A 17,069-nucleotide genomic window follows, 5' to 3' on the forward strand; every position below is an offset into this window, starting at 1 on the left:
TAACTGTTTTCCATCGGTATCGTATATGATCCTTACAAGAATTCAATATAATATTTCCTCCAGCCAGTCGGTTTGAATATTTTATGTTTCCGGAACCGCTTCACTCTGTCATATGGTGTGTTATGCAAGTTTATTTATTTAAAACATCACAAAATCCACAGAACTCAAAAAACTAAAAACTTTTAAAACTTTTTGTCCTTTATCTTTGTCACTACAGAATTACATAACAGGGAGAAGTCATTTTGAACTTGGAGTAACTTTACACTGCGTTCACTAATAAGACTGATGGTGTTTATGTGTATTACTAGAATGCTCTTTCCAATTGTTAACAACCTGTATATTTTCATATAGCGGGTTATACGCGCATCTTTTTCATATAAGAGGGGGCAAATGGGCAAGAGCCTCGATTGATGGGTAGCGGTGAAGCAGCTGCCCATGGACACCAGGGGTCAAGAAATGCGTTGCCAGTCTTTAAAGTGGGAGTATGCTCTTTTCTTGAAGGTCGACGAAGTCGTATCGGTTCGGGAAAACAGCAGCCGGTAATTGAATCCACAAAGTGGCTGTGCGAGTTGAGAAATACCTCGCAAAACCGTCCATAACCAATTATGTATTAAAGTAGGTATATAACATTACTTAATTAATTAAGTAACAATAATTAAAAATTAAAAATAACATTATTATACAGTATGGAAACAGCTTATATAAAATAAATGTAGGTACATACTTGTTAGCATATTAGCTGACAATATACCAAAAATTAAGGAAATCCGTGCAGTGGTTTTGTCAAAAAGTAGGCTTTTCATTTTGAACTAATTTAAACGTCCTGTAAGATTTGGGTGACTGGGTCAATGATGCAATGAACTTGAATATTTCAATATCATAAGGCGTTGCTGCTTTGCCTAGCTGCCTTTGAATTGCGCCGCCCGCGGCCGTCAAAGATATATACGTGCCGGCGGTGACTCTGACTGCGGCGCTAGCCGTAGCCGGCTTAGGGAAGGACATCTTCTATCGATAATTAGCTTTCTTTAAAGGCAGTTGTAATCGATAGATAATAAGCTGTTTAAGTCTATTTTGAAATTGTTCTGTAATGATTATTGTAAAAATACTACACCTACCTAGGTATTTAAAACTAAGCAGCTTCAAAATTTTTATTTTTATTAATTATGAAGTAGTGTAGAGATAATGATCGTGAATAAGGAAGAATTAAACAATAACAATTTATTACTTGTTTGTAATTTGAAAGGAACCTATCAAAAATCGTACGAACTTACTTTTTTTTATGTAAATAAGAGACGAGACGAGCAGGACGCACAGCTGATGGTAATGGATACGCCCTGCCAATTACAATGCAGTGCCGCTCAGGATTCTTGAAAAACCCCAAAAATTCTGAGCGGCACTACAACTGCGCTCGTCACCTTGAGACATAAGGTGTTAGGTCTCATTTGCCCAGTAATTTCACTAGCTACAGCGCCGTTGTGGTATCTATTATCTAGCCGGCATCCTGTGCATAGGAGCCTCCCACTTGTTCGCTGGTCAGGAAATCACTCAGAAAACAGTGGTTTCGTAAGTATTGAACTTACAAAAATAAACTATTTTTTTACAAAGCTTTCCTTATCCAATCATTAATTTATTAATTGTTAAAAATATTAAAACATTCGAATAACACAAAACTACTATAGAAATTATTTAAGTTTTCTTTAGTGTTAATTCCGCCAATATTGAGACTGGAGTCTTGTGCCAGATTTTGGCGAGACAACACGTCCTGAGGATGCCTCGTGTAGAGGCGAAACACGTGTCGAATTGTTTTAAAAACAAATATTGGCGGAATTAACACTAAAGAAAACTTAAATAATTTGTTTAATTATGGATTTCCGCAAAGTAACGCCTAATTCAATAAATTTACAAAACTACTAGTTTTTAATGCCTTGTTTAGATTATTGGTAAGTAATTGTAAATAAAGTATCGATAAACTAGAATTGTGGGGTATGCCCTATTTACGACTTTATTTATTTTCGCCATTTTATTTAAGTATTTGTAATTTGTTATTCAGTTTAACGCGAGCTTTCGGAATGTGTGTCCGATGTCTGGAGTGTCCAAGCGAGTGCTTTACGCAGCCCGCGATTGTTTCAAGTTTTTGTTAAAAAAGTTTAAGTTGTATTTTTTAATTTAACTTTCTTAAAGTTCAAGTGAAATGTTTCAATCAATTTTCATTTATTCGCTAATAATTATGTTATTGTTAAGAGCTTGTTTACGAGAAGAGAAGTAACAGCCAATTCGCCGCCGTGAGCTACGTTGTCGCTGCTCGGGGTCAAAGTACGTAGTCTTAACAGACTGTTTTCTTTTTTCTAATTCAATTTTGATTATTAGTTTCTTTGAAAATTTACTTTTTATAATTTAGTTATTTTAATTTAATTATTAATTTTACTATACTTCTGTACCAGTATGACTTGTATTTTCATTTATTTCATATAAGCTGTTTCCATATTGTATAAGAAAAAATTTAGGTGGTAATGTTTTACCGTTAATAAAACACCTTGAAATGGAGGTGGTTCTCCGTACCTCTTCCGGGTAAAACGAGTTCTTAAAATAACGTAAATTTGACTAAAAACATAATATAGTTGCTCACACCTAACAGAAGCAAGAATCGTTTATTGAAATCATGGCAACCTCTGCTTGCGGTCATTTTTTATCTGGCAACCATGGTATATACAAAAATTAATAACAGGTAATTGCGGCCAATTTTTATAGGCAACTATTGCATAGTCCCTAAACGTTAATTTAAAATTAGTTCGAGTGATGGTATCTTAGGGTGTCTAATTTGTATATATTTTAACCTTCCGTAATCACCAAGTGCCTCCGCGTCGCGGTATGCTATAGATCGGCGCGATTATGGCGCGCACGCAACGGCCTGTCAATGTGTATTAGTTTACGTAGATTGCTTATAATTATGAAGTAATGAGAGAATGTTTAAGAAAGTGAAGGATATCACTTAACAATAACAAACTGTTGAAAATAAGAAAATTAAGAATAAATTTAGTATTTTCTTTGATTAATGCGAGTGTTACACATTTAAATAAAACACTTTTAAATGATTAAAACGTGAGTTATTGTAACTGTTTTTAAATAAGATTTATTGCGTAAAAGATACATTTTTATTTTAGTTAACCCCAATGATATTTAAAAGTATAGATAGGTTACCTAGACTAAATTCGATGTTTAAAAATGATTCACTTACTTATTTATTATTAATCATTTAGAATTTCAATAGCACACTTACATTACGATTATATCTGAAAGAAGCATAGCATGATACAATTATCGCAAGCGAGAAAGATAAATTTAACTTGCTGATTGCGTCTTCGCTTAAATTGACACAACATAGAGTAATTATTCATCAGAATGACTTTTACCCGTACACAACGATTTATGCCTTAATACGATTAACTCATGAGTTCATGTAGTAAAAGTTATAAAGTAGCAAAACTGCATTGAAATTGGGTAAATAAAGTGTTATTAGTTTTATTAAAATTTAATTTAATATTAAATTCAAAACCTCTTGACACGCTTATACGGTTGCAACTTAAAACAAGGTAACTAAAAGGGTAAAAAGTAATTTTCTCTACATTTTTAAGTTAGCCACTAACTTAAACATTCAACATAATATAACTATTTAACATAATAATTCAAGAAAAATTGTTATGTAATCATGTATAAACGAGCAATCGTTCGACTTGTAATATTAACAGCTACAAACCTTCAAAAAGATTGAATTTGTTTCTTTTCCGTTTTTTGACAATTTTTGATGATGATATTATAGGAAAGATACGTTTATACTTAGTGACTTTCAAAATAATATCGTATCGTTGTTTTTTATTTTTTAAGGACCTTTTATAATATTTGGTTCATCTTTACATTCAATCAACTTGATTCATTCACTTGTAGTAGTATATACAAGGTGAAACTAAATGGGTATACTATGCTTTGAACCATTATGTTATATATTACCATTATGTTATATATTATGTAATTTGCATGAAACTTGTCAAATACGTGTATAATACTTTGGTATAAAGGAGGGGTTAGATTAATATCGCTATTTTTTTCACAAAATTAAAGCCGTCATCTGTCAATCTGTCAATGATTGCACAGTTTTCAGACACACGTTTCATAGTTCATACAATCGAACCGTAGAATATTTAATTATTTAACGATATTCGAGTGAATCGCTTTTTTTGTTTCGCTAGGCTGACTTAAGGGTTCTGGGTTAAATGACAAATCACAAAATAAATTTAAAAAAATCTAATTTTGGTTATACATTACAGTATTGAATTATCACCTAATAAGTAACACGAGGATAACAAAGATGTTTTTAAAAACAGAAATACTAAATGATATTAAAGAAGAACCAAACGAAGCCACAGAGTTATACGAAGTGGATGTTAAAATTGAAGATGATTTGGTGATTGAGGATGAAGTGTTGCAGAAAGTAATTCAAGAGTACAATCACCTTTATTATGAGCCGAATGCAGATTTTGTTTGCTTTTTTTGCCATAAACATTTCCAAAGCAGGTTGGTTAGTGTTCATGACGAAAGCTAATACATAGGTGCTATGGTGAATGTAGATGCTGCAAACCTGCACAGATGAGCAATGGATGCAATAGATCCAAAAGGGTTGCAGTGTCTATTGAGAGCAACACCCTCTTACACTTACACATTCCTTTATTTGTGATCTGCACTAACATGTTATCATGTTTTATATATGTTTAACAGTTAAGTATCAACTCACTAATTTTTTGACATAATAATAGGTCTAGAGTACATCATGATTTTCATTTGATGTGGAATATTAAATATTTTTTCTTATTTTCATAATATTTTTTGTTTTCAATTATTTTTGTAATTCCTTAAAAGTGCAAACACTTATTGAGCAAAATACAGGTTAAAGTTTCAAATAATGGCACTGAGAGAGCCTTGACATTTTTGATTTAGTTCAAGCTTTTATATAACATGTTGAGACTGTGTAAGTAAGTATAATCTAGTTTCTAGTCTTATAGAGAATATTTTACTGTTTAAAATACTTTAATATTTTTACTGATAACTTTCAGAAATGATGTCCTACAACACAATTTAACACATGTTACCATCTCAAGTAAGAAGCTTATTTATTTCTTTTGTCACTACTGTCCCAAGTATTTCAATGAGAAATTTTCATTAGTGGAGCATATAATGATTAAACATACATCAAAAAGAAGTAAGAAGCTAGGTACATGTAAGATATGCAAGAAGGAATTCAAACATATCTATTTGTCAGATCATATGAGAACTGTTCACCACCAAGGGCAAGTACAATGTGATGTGTGCAATAAAGTATTTGGTTGTAAAAAGTATATGAAAAACCATAAAAAGAATGTGCATAATGTAAAATGTAAGTTAGAAAATGGTATGGTAGAACCTGTGGAATGCACTTTATGTTTGAAAATATTTAAGAGCAAAGATGCACTGAAAACACACATGCGTCACTGTCACAGTACATCAACATCATGCAAGGTGTGTGGGTCTATATTGAAGTGTCATGCATACCTTAAAGCTCATATGAACAGAGTACATTACAATGACGGGAAGCAGCACTGCTGTGACATTTGTGGAAAATCATTTAGGTCTCCCCGATATTTGAAGGTACACAAGAAGAATGCACACAGCTTGAAAGCCAAGATTAAATTTGAAAGGCCAAAATTCAAGGAGGATAAAAATGTGTTATCAGAATTATAGCATTTGGGTAATGGAATCCATTTGTATGATATGTTATGCCGGTTGAATGTTATTAATATCTGGCTACTGCAGTAACAAAGAAGACAGCAAAGCAGTTTGCACATTTGGGTACTTTTCAATAATTAAATCAGAAAGTTATGGATGAAGTATCATTTAATGAGAATATCAAATAAAGAACCTATTGTATGTGAAGATTCCAACATTATATTTAAAAAATATTTAATATTTCAATATTTATATTTATAAAACTATTTAACAAGTTATTTAAATCCTACAATTATTTATCCTTATGGAGTCTTTAGTGATAACTTTCAACAAGTGCCCCATAGATGTGAAATTTGTACAAATATTTTAATTACTTATATTATTATTAGTAAAAACAATTGGTTTACTAGATTTGCACCACTGTGGCCGGTCTTCTCAGTTTTCTTCAAAGCTAAACATTAAAAAATCTGTCTCTGTCTCAAGCTGAAGCACTCAATTTGCTAAGTTACTGATATGTGGGCCCCACTATTATTTATTATATATGGTGATGCCAAGAAAAACTTAAAAAAAAAGATTTTCTAATCTAGCATTACCTTAACCTCTATTTGTTTCACATTGGCCTATGGACTTGCATCCCGTGCCACTAAATAAATTAAAAAAAAAAAATATTTGTTTCACATTTGGTAGTTGAAAGTGAATACAATTGTTTGTTTTTACTATTTAACAATAGTTGAATTATTTGTGACCCAATATAATGCTTTAACATAGTATCATTAATTGAATTTGCTTTCCACCGTATTATCTTTTCCGTTTTATTTTGAATAAAAGTATATCCGCGAGTTTCTCTATAGCAAATGGAAGATCGTTAATATAGACTAAAAACAGAAACGGCTCGAGGAAGCCGCAAATGTCTACAAACCGTATACGACTCTGAGTAAGAAGTCATTAATTTTAAAGAATTTTTGCAAAGACAATAAAATTTTAGCTTAAGTAAAAGGGTACTAAAATCCACGCAATTTGAAGCCTTCGAAAAGTCACAGAAAATAGCTATTGCATCATAGGAATTCTCCCAAACACATGTTAAACATGTGCCACTCCAGCATCCAAGGTAGGATCGGTAACGCTGTCATCGGAATCATACTCTTCTTCTAAATTATCCTCAATCTCACGATCAGAGTCTTTTTCAATAAAACCAGTTTTCTATTTGACTATCGGAGGGGTTCAACCATAAATGATCGATGATATATGAACCATAAATGATAGATAATTTTTGGAGTCGGTGTCATGCAAGATAGGTTTGTTACTACATACATAGTTATAGGTGAGATGTGCTTGAGTCGTGAGAAGGCGAAAGCGGGTCGCGGCGGAAGGACACCGATTCCAAAAATAACAATAATCGTAACTAGAATAAGATTAATTAATTAGATTGTATAAAAATACGCAATTATTTTTATACTTTTTAGTGCACATTATATCTATTGTTTTGGAATAGTGTTTTTGAAGGCGGTTTTTTTGGTAATTTTTTTTATAAATGTAATTAGTATCGATCATGTCAAAAACGGCAATAAGCCGATAAAAAAATTACCTTTAATACTAAGGATAGCCTACCAGGCGATCCAATGCTCTGTATCTCTGCAACCACAAGACCCCGCGATGCTCGCGACTGCTAACCACTACATCGCGATTCGCGAGCAAAGGATATATTTGTCCCGATAGGCATTGAGTTGCAACGGACGCGCTATTTGAAATTATCGCGGCCTCCCAGTGTCCTAGGTATTATAAGTAAGGGTTAAGGTTGCGCTCGTCGGTTCTTCTTCCATTTAAACGAAGTATGGCGATTACTAGGTGAATTTTTTGATTTACTTAATAAAATAGTTCCACTCCTTCAATCGGTAGGTTTTGCCTGAGGCTCCTGCTCTTTCTTTTCACTTCATTGACGCTATTTTTTTGGCTCGGCATTCAACCATATTTGTATAAACGGAGAAGAATTAATTGTGTTTCTATTACCGCATTTATCACTGGGAGTGTTCTGAAGAGCTTTTTAAACTGATTGAAGACATGTGTGGAGTGCCTCCACAGTGCGTTTTTCAAGATACTCCCTTTACCAAAATATGGAGTGAGCTTCCTTCTGTAAACATCCAAGATGTCCCGACATGGGTACCATCCATTTGAAAGGCCAGCAATGCTCCAGACATTCCTGTGGTAAGTGTATGTGTGTGTGTGAGTATGGGGCACGTGATGACTCACCACTAACTACGTGATGCGTACGCGAAATGGCGTTTAAAAAAAAACTTATTTGCGAAAAAACTAAATTCAAAAGAATAAAACAGAAGTTCATAAAGCTATTGATCCTTTGATGCGAGCTAATCGCACCGCTGGGTTCAAAACAGTTGTAACATACTGTGACCTCATGCGAGTTAGATTTGTGTTATCAGTTTTCGTACTTACCTACTTTGTTTTTATGAAAATAAGGGACGAGACAAACAGGATGTTCAGCTGATGGTAATTGATACGCCTTGCTCATTACAATGCAGTGCCTCAGGATTCTTGAAAAACCCAAAAATTCTGGACGGCACTACAATTGCGCTCATCAACTTGAGACAAACTGTTAAGTCTCAATTGCCCAGTAATTTCACTAACTACAGCGCCCATCAGACCGAAACACAGTAATGTATACACATCACTGCTTCACGTCAGAAATAGGCGTCGGGTATCCATAAACTAACCGGCATCCTGTGCAAAGGAGCCTCCCACTTATACTATTGGCAAAATAAAAACGACAAATAATATAAATTACAAGTTTATTTACAATAAATAAAGAACATACGTCAAGACAGTATGCCAAATAACAATGAGAGGTTGAGATGTTGACATCATATTATGTTCTGGATATTACAAACTAATAACAGAACCTACCTGCCTACTGCATTCTTAATTAAATTAGAATATCTTACTAATATCTATGGATTTATAAAGATGTTAAAGTCTGTCAAGTAATACTATCGTGTGGCAATAAAACGAACTAACAATTTATAATTATTAATAGCACTGTGAAGCTGCTCTAGCTTCTAACAATAATTTTTCAAAGATATGGTGCCGTTATCATATTTTTTCTAAGATATAATAATACGGATCTATCTACTACAGGGATATCACTTTTAAAATAGCAAATTGTTTACATTTTAAATCAATTAATGACCTTATATGCAATTATTGGGGTTGAGCAGATTATCAACTGCAAAGTAGACCCTGTAGATGGAGCCACAACCTGAGAGTTGAACAAGATTTACGAACCATAACCGTTCATCAGTTGGTAAGAGCGCTCGGACGGAACCCGACTGGTCGCGGGTTCGATCGAGCGAAATTTTGGTTACAACTTATTTTTTTTTAATTAGTCCCAGAAGTAAGGGATGTCACTTTAAAATATACAAATATAATATTATAACAGAAGCGTTTCATTTTGGCGGTAATATATACGGCGCCCTGCAGAACGAAACAATAATGCTTACACATTACTGCTTCACGGCAGAGTATTCAAATAGAATCAATTTTGATAAATAAATGAATTTTATGTCTTTTACAACTGAACTTAATGAAAAACGGGTCATTTAAACTCAATAATATTATAAATATCTCAAATTAAATTTCACATTCAACCACAGGTTCCGGACATCTAACGACAAACAACTTTTCAAGAGTTTAAATAAAAATACATGTATAGTACAAAAAGTGATTTATATGATGTTACTTATAATTCTAATAGTTAACAATTCTTCATATTTTTTGGCAAGTCACTTCTGACTACGAATCTTCTATTTATATGGAGAATGGCCGAAACATAAGTACTCATAACATACGACATATTTTCCTATGAATAAATCAAATTATGATTGTTACGACCCAGGGCTGTCACTAGCTGACTTGAGACTAAAGCAGGGTTTGCACTATCCCAGTACAGTTGAATTTTATAAAATAAGGCTTACAGCACACTCCCGACTTAAAGACCAGAAACACATCTCTTGGCCGATGGTACCTGGCTGTCGCTGACATCCTGTACTAAAAATCTACCACAGGGACACCCTTATGTCCCGTGGCCGCGGTGAGTGTGCCAACGTGCCGTGACATAAGTCAATAACACCCGTCAAGTTTCTAGGTGTAGTCTTTATTAATAACTCTTTCTTCATGTTTACCAGCCAACGTCAACAACCTGCAAAGGAAATATCAATAAAACCCTACACGTCAGAACACGAACGTGTGTCGTTCACACAATCAGTTTATCTTTGCTCAACTGACAGTTGTTATTTTGACGTCTTCAAATGACAATGTCATTATGACATCTGGCACTTACTTGGCACACCACGTCCTGTGCCGAATACAACTAACTGATGAATGATTGTTGCAAAAGTAATTTATTTGTAAAGTACGTTTTGAAAGGTTGTTGTTTCGAAATTGCTCGAATTGTCAACTCACCTTTGAACATCGTGGGTTCGATGTATTATTATATGGGAATTATTGAAATTATTAAAAGATGTTTTGCTGACAATAATATTTTTAAACTGGTATTATTAAAGACTGCAACAACCACAAAATATGTCCCGGGTGCCTGTTGATATGACACTCGGTCAGAGCGTACTCGAATAGTGTAAACGCCGCTTTAAAATGGAATGTGTCGATTAACTGTAATTGTTATTTACTGTTTGTGTCGTGCCCTGGTACAGTCTGTGGTTCAGTAGTGGTCGGCCATCATGAGCACGAACAGCGCCGACCAGCCGGTGAAGGGCCGACAGCCCGAGCCGGTGCCGTCGCGGTCCGAGTACTGCTCCCACACGTACCCGCTGCGCTGGTACTGCGACACCACGTTGCCTGCAAACATCACCAGGGCCGTGTCACTACTCCGCACCGACCAACGTAGCCACGTATCTTAAAACTAGGTCAGCCTTTTCAAGTTGTACATATACACAAACACACATTACACACATACACATCCAAATATAATATAAACACAATAACCGATGATAATAATAATAGATATATATAAATTACATTCGCATTCATACGCATAATATGATTCTTATTATGTACGTTAACACACACACATATATATATATGTATATATATATATATGTGTTAAAGTAAATTAAGTTCAATATTCATTAGTTAGTCAGGAGTGGTAGTGCCATGTTGGGTCCTCACGGACACAACCGAACTGGGCCGGCACGCCCGGAGAAATACCACTCCCCCACTCGAAACCGGCGTGAAATAGCGGCTATGCCGCTGTGTTTCGTCCGGTGAGTGGGGTATCCGGAGGCCTACACCCCCCCTCCCAAATACAAATGGCAGCACAGACTAAAAAGAGACTACTCCAGGACGGTACCAGGCTATGCAGCCCTGGAGAATCCGTCCCTGGGCGTCCACAATTAGGGCCTGTACCTAACAGTGGTTGCCCAGGCTGCCCCGCGTATTCTGGAGGGGGCAAATCTGCGCTGACTCGGGGCAAACAGAGCAGGAGGCTCAAACCACTCTCCTCCACACTCGCTGTGGACTTTTGCAACATCAGGGGGCTTCGATCAAATTTAAATGCCGTTCACTTTCACCTGGAGACGGCGAAGCCGGCCCTGCTCTTTTTAACCGAGACACAGATATCCTCCCTGGCTGATTCATCTTACCTTTCCTACCCGGGGTATAATTTGGAACACTCCTTTATACCACGGGCTGGCGTGTGCGTTTACGTCAGGGAGGATGTCTGTTTTTCGGACGCCTTAGTTTTCTTGAAGGACAGGACCTATCCATCATCTGGCTGCGTGTAGTCTGCGATGACCATCCGCGAATCTACGCATGCCTGTATAGGTCCCATAACGGTAACGCGGAGACTGACCGGCTCCTCGAACTCATCCAAATGGCTACAGATTCCGTGTTGGAGCAGATCCCCACTGCAGAGATCGTGTTTCTTGGCGATTTTAACGCCCACCACGCCGAATGGCTAGGCTCACGTACCACCGATCATGCAGGGAGATCTGTTCACGACTTCGCCTTAGCATATGGTCTGACGCAACTGGTTATTGCGCCAACGCCTTCACTGTTGGACCTTCTGTTGACCTCACATCCGGACGGCTACCTAGTTTCCGTTGACCCTCCTCTGGGATCGTCGGACCACTGCCTGATCCCGAGCACCGTGCCGATCACGCACCTAACACGGCCCCGCTTCTTAGGTTGTCGCCGCGTGTGGCACTATAGGTCAGCAGAGTGGGACGAGATGCGGTGCTTTTTTGCATCCTACCCGTGGAGGCAGATCTGTTTTTCGCTGGGAGATCCAGATGCCGCTGCTGACGCTGTTGCTGATGTGGTACTGCAAGGTATGGAACTCTTCATTCCATCCTCCTCTGTGCCTATCGGTGGCAGGTCCCAACCATGGTTTGACCGCTCCTGCAAAATGGCCTCTCGCCGAAAGCAGGAGTGCTATCAGGCTTGGGTCAATGCGGTGGTATCTAAGGATTTGAATTCCAGCGAACTTAAAAAACACTTCAATCATGCCTCCAGGTCCTTCAAAAGAGTTATTGCTGACGCGAAGTCGAAGCACATTGGCAGAATCGGCGAGAGACTTGCACGCCTTCCCTCGGGAACTCTGTTCTGGTCGCTCGCCAAGGCTGTCCAGGGAAACTTCTGCCAGCCAGCCATTCCGCCACTGCACAGGGATGATGACTCGCTGGCCCATGACGCGAAAGAGAAAGCTGATCTCCTGGGCTCCCTCTTAGCGTCCAACTCGACTCTGGATAACCAAGGTGCACCACCACCGCATATTCCGCGGTGCGATTCATATATGCCGGAGGTAAAAATCCGGCAAAGTGCCGTGCTTAAGGCGCTTCTCACCTTGGACATTCACAAATCGAGCGGGCCCGATGGCATTCCGCCGATAGTGCTGCGGACATGTGCTCCGGAACTGGCGCCTGTCCTTACCCGTCTTTTCCGGCTCTCCTACTCATCAGGCGTAGTCCCGAAATTATAGAAGGCGGCTTTAGTGCACCCGATCCCTAAGAAAGGTGTACGCTCAGATCCGTCCAACTACCGCCCTATTGCCATTACCTCCATTTTCTCCAAAGTAATGGAGTCGATCATCAACCGCCAGCTCTTGGGATACCTAGAGGGGCACCAGCAGATCAGCGACTGCCAGTACGGTTTCCGTCAGGGTCGCTCAGCTGGTGATCTTCTTGCATACCTCACCCATAAATGGGCGCAAGCGGTTGAGTCGAAGGGAGAGGCGTTGGCGGTGAGTTTTGACATAGCGAAGGCCTTCGATCGGGTGTGGCATAAAGCGCTTATATCGAAACTGCTATCCTATGGGCTTCCCGAGAAGTTGTGCAAATGGGTCACTAGCTTTTTGGCTGATCGGAGCATCAAGGTTGTTATCAACGGTGCATGCTCCGACTTAAAACCCATAAACGCTGGTGTCCCACAAGGCTGCGTGCTATCCCCTACACTGTTTCTTCTGCATATCAATGATATGCTGCAAATCAGCAATATTCATTGCTATGCAGACGACAGCACAGGGTATGCTTCCTACACCAGCCGTGCCAACATGTCCCGGGATAGCGTCGACGAGAACCGGAACAAACTTGTGTCTGAAATCGAGACTATGCTTTGCAAAGTCTCGGAATGGGGCCGACATAATTTAGTCCATTTCAACCCCAAGAAGACACAAGTTTGTGCGTTCACCACTAAAAAGTCTCCCTTTGTCGTATCCCCTCGATTCGAGATCACTCCTCTAACTGCCACAGCCTGTATTGGCATACTTGGCGTCGATATATCGAGCGGCGTTCAGTTCCGTGGTCACTTGGAAGAGAAGGCCAAACTGGCCTCTAAAAAGCTTAGTGTACTCAGTAAGGCGAGACAGTACTTCACTAAAAGCCACCGCCTGCAACTTTATAAGGCGCAAATTCGGCCTCACATGGAGTACTGTTCTCACCTCTGGGCGGGTGCTCCCCAGTACCAGCTTCTTCCATTTGACCGCATACAACGAAGAGCGGCTCGAATCATCGACGATCAAGTCCTCTCCGATCGGCTTGATTCTCTAGCATTGCGTAGAGATGTGGGTTCTCTCTGCATCTTCTACCGCATTTATCTCGGGGAGTGCTCAGAGGAGCTGTTCGGGTTGATTCCAGCGGCCGAATTCCACCATCGGACATTACGTGCAAAGTACCATCCGCATCACGTAGACGTCTGGCATTCCACAACCGCGCGTTTTCTTCGAAATTTCTTGCCTTGCACAGCCACTTTGTGGAATCAACTACCGGCAGCGGTCTTCCCGAACAGATGACCAGACGACTTGGGGACCTTCAAGAAAAAAGCATACTCCCACCTTAAAGGCCGGCAACGTATTTCTTGACACACTTGTTGTTGCGGATGTCCATGGGCGGTTGCCTCACCTCTCCCCATCCCGTGAGCCTCTTGCCCGTTTGCCCCCTCTCATATAAAAAAAAAAGTTAATTTTTTGTTTATATAGAGAGACCTATAATTGGCTGTTATATGTACACTAATTTATAAAACTCATTTGTAACATTTATGCTGTTGGTTTTTTCAATAAATAAAAATAAACTATGGTGCCGCAGTCGCTCGTCGTACCACTTCGCTGCGGCGATGGATGGATGGATAGATCATGAACATTCGAAAATGATCAAAGGATAGCAGTGTAACAATTAAAACTTATTGTGATTTGATCAATCGGGTCAATTTTTAAATAGATGTCGCGACAATAACCAAGAAGATTTCGAAAGCTTTCTATGAGTTCAAATTTTTTTTAAATCGGACCAGAAATGGCCGAGAAACAATTTAACACAAAAATCAATTGGAGTCACCTTCGCTTCGCTCAATAAAAAATAAGTGTTCACGCCAAATGTTACTCTGACAGTTGACGACTGATGTTTACAAGCTGTTTACATTATAATAATCCAGCTTCCATGTTTTTATGCGTACTGACGCTTTAAAATAGCGCAACTAAAACTATACAATGGTGGGCAGGGTTTACAAAGTATACCGGCACGCGGATCAGTTCGGTTAGGCAAATCTTTAAATGGACTCAAAACAGTTTATTCAAATCAGTTTTATCATTAATATTCAATATATATAGATATACTAATATATTATTAGTAAATACTATCACCGTCGTATATGCAATTGATTTAATAAAAACACCAAAATTATATTTATTTATTCACACTGTTTAATTGTACTGTTACGAAACACGTGTTCTAAATATAAAAATACTAGAATATACAACTTGAACATAGTTATCGATTTTCATGCCACTTAGAACTAACTCTCATGGTCATGTGACTTACTTTTAATATTATAAAAATTGAGTCTACGGAATCAAATGGAAGCGTGGAATGGCCTACGCAATCAAATGCTTTCGAATGGTCACAGAATATTCCTACATTCGGTATCTGATTTTTCCCAAGCATTAAATATGTGTCGAAATGACGCCATACTGGCATCCGATGTAGACCTTTCGTAAAACCAAATTTGTTTTGTATGAAATATATTATTTTAAGACAAATGGTTTAACGAAAGTTTTACTAATTGTAGGCGGAACAGAACTGGTATTGAAGTACGCTCCACTCACCGACTACGTTCTGCTTGAGCCGCTCCCACAGCGCGAGCGCCCGCGCGGCGTGTGGCCCGCCCGCGGTGCCGTAGTGGCGCAGGGCCGCGAGCGCCAGGTAGTTGACGTTGACCCACACCTGGCCGCGCCAGTACGGCGGCTCGTGCTCCGTGTTGTATGGCCATCACTCACCGACTACGTTCTGCTTGAGCCGCTCCCACAGCGCGAGCGCCCGCGCGGCGTGTGGCCCGCCCGCGGTGCCGTAGTGGCGCAGGGCCGCGAGCGCCAGGTAGTTGACGTTGACCCACACCTGGCCGCGCCAGTACGGCGGCTCGTGCTCCGTGTTGTATGGCCATCACTCACCGACTACGTTCTGCTTGAGCCGCTCCCACAGCGCGAGCGCCCGCGCGGCGTGTGGCCCGCCCGCGGTGCCGTAGTGGCGCAGGGCCGCGAGCGCCAGGTAGTTGACGTTGACCCACACCTGGCCGCGCCAGTACGGCGGCTCGTGCTCCGTGTTGTATGGCCATCACTCACCGACTACGTTCTGCTTGAGCCGCTCCCACAGCGCGAGCGCCCGCGCGGCGTGTGGCCCGCCCGCGGTGCCGTAGTGGCGCAGGGCCGCGAGCGCCAGGTAGTTGACGTTGACCCACACCTGGCCGCGCCAGTACGGCGGCTCGTGCTCCGTGTTGTATGGCCATCACTCACCGACTACGTTCTGCTTGAGCCGCTCCCACAGCGCGAGCGCCCGCGCGGCGTGTGGCCCGCCCGCGGTGCCGTAGTGGCGCAGGGCCGCGAGCGCCAGGTAGTTGACGTTGACCCACACCTGGCCGCGCCAGTACGGCGGCTCGTGCTCCGTGTTGTATGGCCATCACTCACCGACTACGTTCTGCTTGAGCCGCTCCCACAGCGCGAGCGCCCGCGCGGCGTGTGGCCCGCCCGCGGTGCCGTAGTGGCGCAGGGCCGCGAGCGCCAGGTAGTTGACGTTGACCCACACCTGGCCGCGCCAGTACGGCGGCTCGTGCTCCGTGTTGTATGGCCATCACTCACCGACTACGTTCTGCTTGAGCCGCTCCCACAGCGCGAGCGCCCGCGCGGCGTGTGGCCCGCCCGCGGTGCCGTAGTGGCGCAGGGCCGCGAGCGCCAGGTAGTTGACGTTGACCCACACCTGGCCGCGCCAGTACGGCGGCTCGTGCTCCGTGTTGTATGGCCATCACTCACCGACTACGTTCTGCTTGAGCCGCTCCCACAGCGCGAGCGCCCGCGCGGCGTGTGGCCCGCCCGCGGTGCCGTAGTGGCGCAGGGCCGCGAGCGCCAGGTAGTTGACGTTGACCCACACCTGGCCGCGCCAGTACGGCGGCTCGTGCTCCGTGTTGTATGGCCATCACTCACCGACTACGTTCTGCTTGAGCCGCTCCCACAGCGCGAGCGCCCGCGCGGCGTGTGGCCCGCCCGCGGTGCCGTAGTGGCGCAGGGCCGCGAGCGCCAGGTAGTTGACGTTGACCCACACCTGGCCGCGCCAGTACGGCGGCTCGTGCTCCGTGTTGTATGGCCATCACTCACCGACTACGTTCTGCTTGAGCCGCTCCCACAGCGCGAGCGCCCGCGCGGCGTGTGGCCCGCCCGCGGTGCCGTAGTGGCGCAGGGCCGCGAGCGCCAGGTAGTTGACGTTGACCCACACCTGGCCGCGCCAGTACGGCGGCTCGTGCTCCGTGTTGTATGG

At 41.3% G+C, this 17,069-nt stretch overlaps 2 long non-coding RNA genes across 11 annotated transcripts; one reads left to right on the forward strand and one right to left on the reverse strand.

Moving 5' to 3' along the window:
- The first annotated feature begins 4,079 nt into the window (after positions 1–4,079).
- Positions 4,080–6,046, forward strand: LOC126967529 (uncharacterized). The gene is made up of 2 exons (XR_007730021.1): positions 4,080–4,569; positions 5,106–6,046. It is a non-coding gene; the product is annotated as an uncharacterized LOC126967529 (long non-coding RNA).
- A 2,492-nt stretch (positions 6,047–8,538) lies between these two features.
- LOC126967501 (uncharacterized) lies at positions 8,539–17,059 on the reverse strand. Of its 10 annotated transcripts, none has more exons than XR_007730018.1 (2): positions 16,910–17,059; positions 8,539–10,617 (listed from the first exon to the last, which is right to left on the reverse strand). It is a non-coding gene; the product is annotated as an uncharacterized LOC126967501 (long non-coding RNA). The 10 variants fall into 10 exon arrangements; XR_007730006.1 differs by lacking the exon at positions 16,910–17,059 and adding an exon at positions 16,739–16,897; XR_007730007.1 differs by lacking the exon at positions 16,910–17,059 and adding an exon at positions 16,568–16,726.
- Positions 17,060–17,069: the final 10 nt, after the last annotated feature.

The sequence above is a fragment of the Leptidea sinapis genome, chromosome 1 (genome assembly GCF_905404315.1).
Source record: "Leptidea sinapis chromosome 1, ilLepSina1.1, whole genome shotgun sequence".
Classification (NCBI taxonomy): Eukaryota; Metazoa; Arthropoda; class Insecta; order Lepidoptera; family Pieridae; genus Leptidea; species Leptidea sinapis.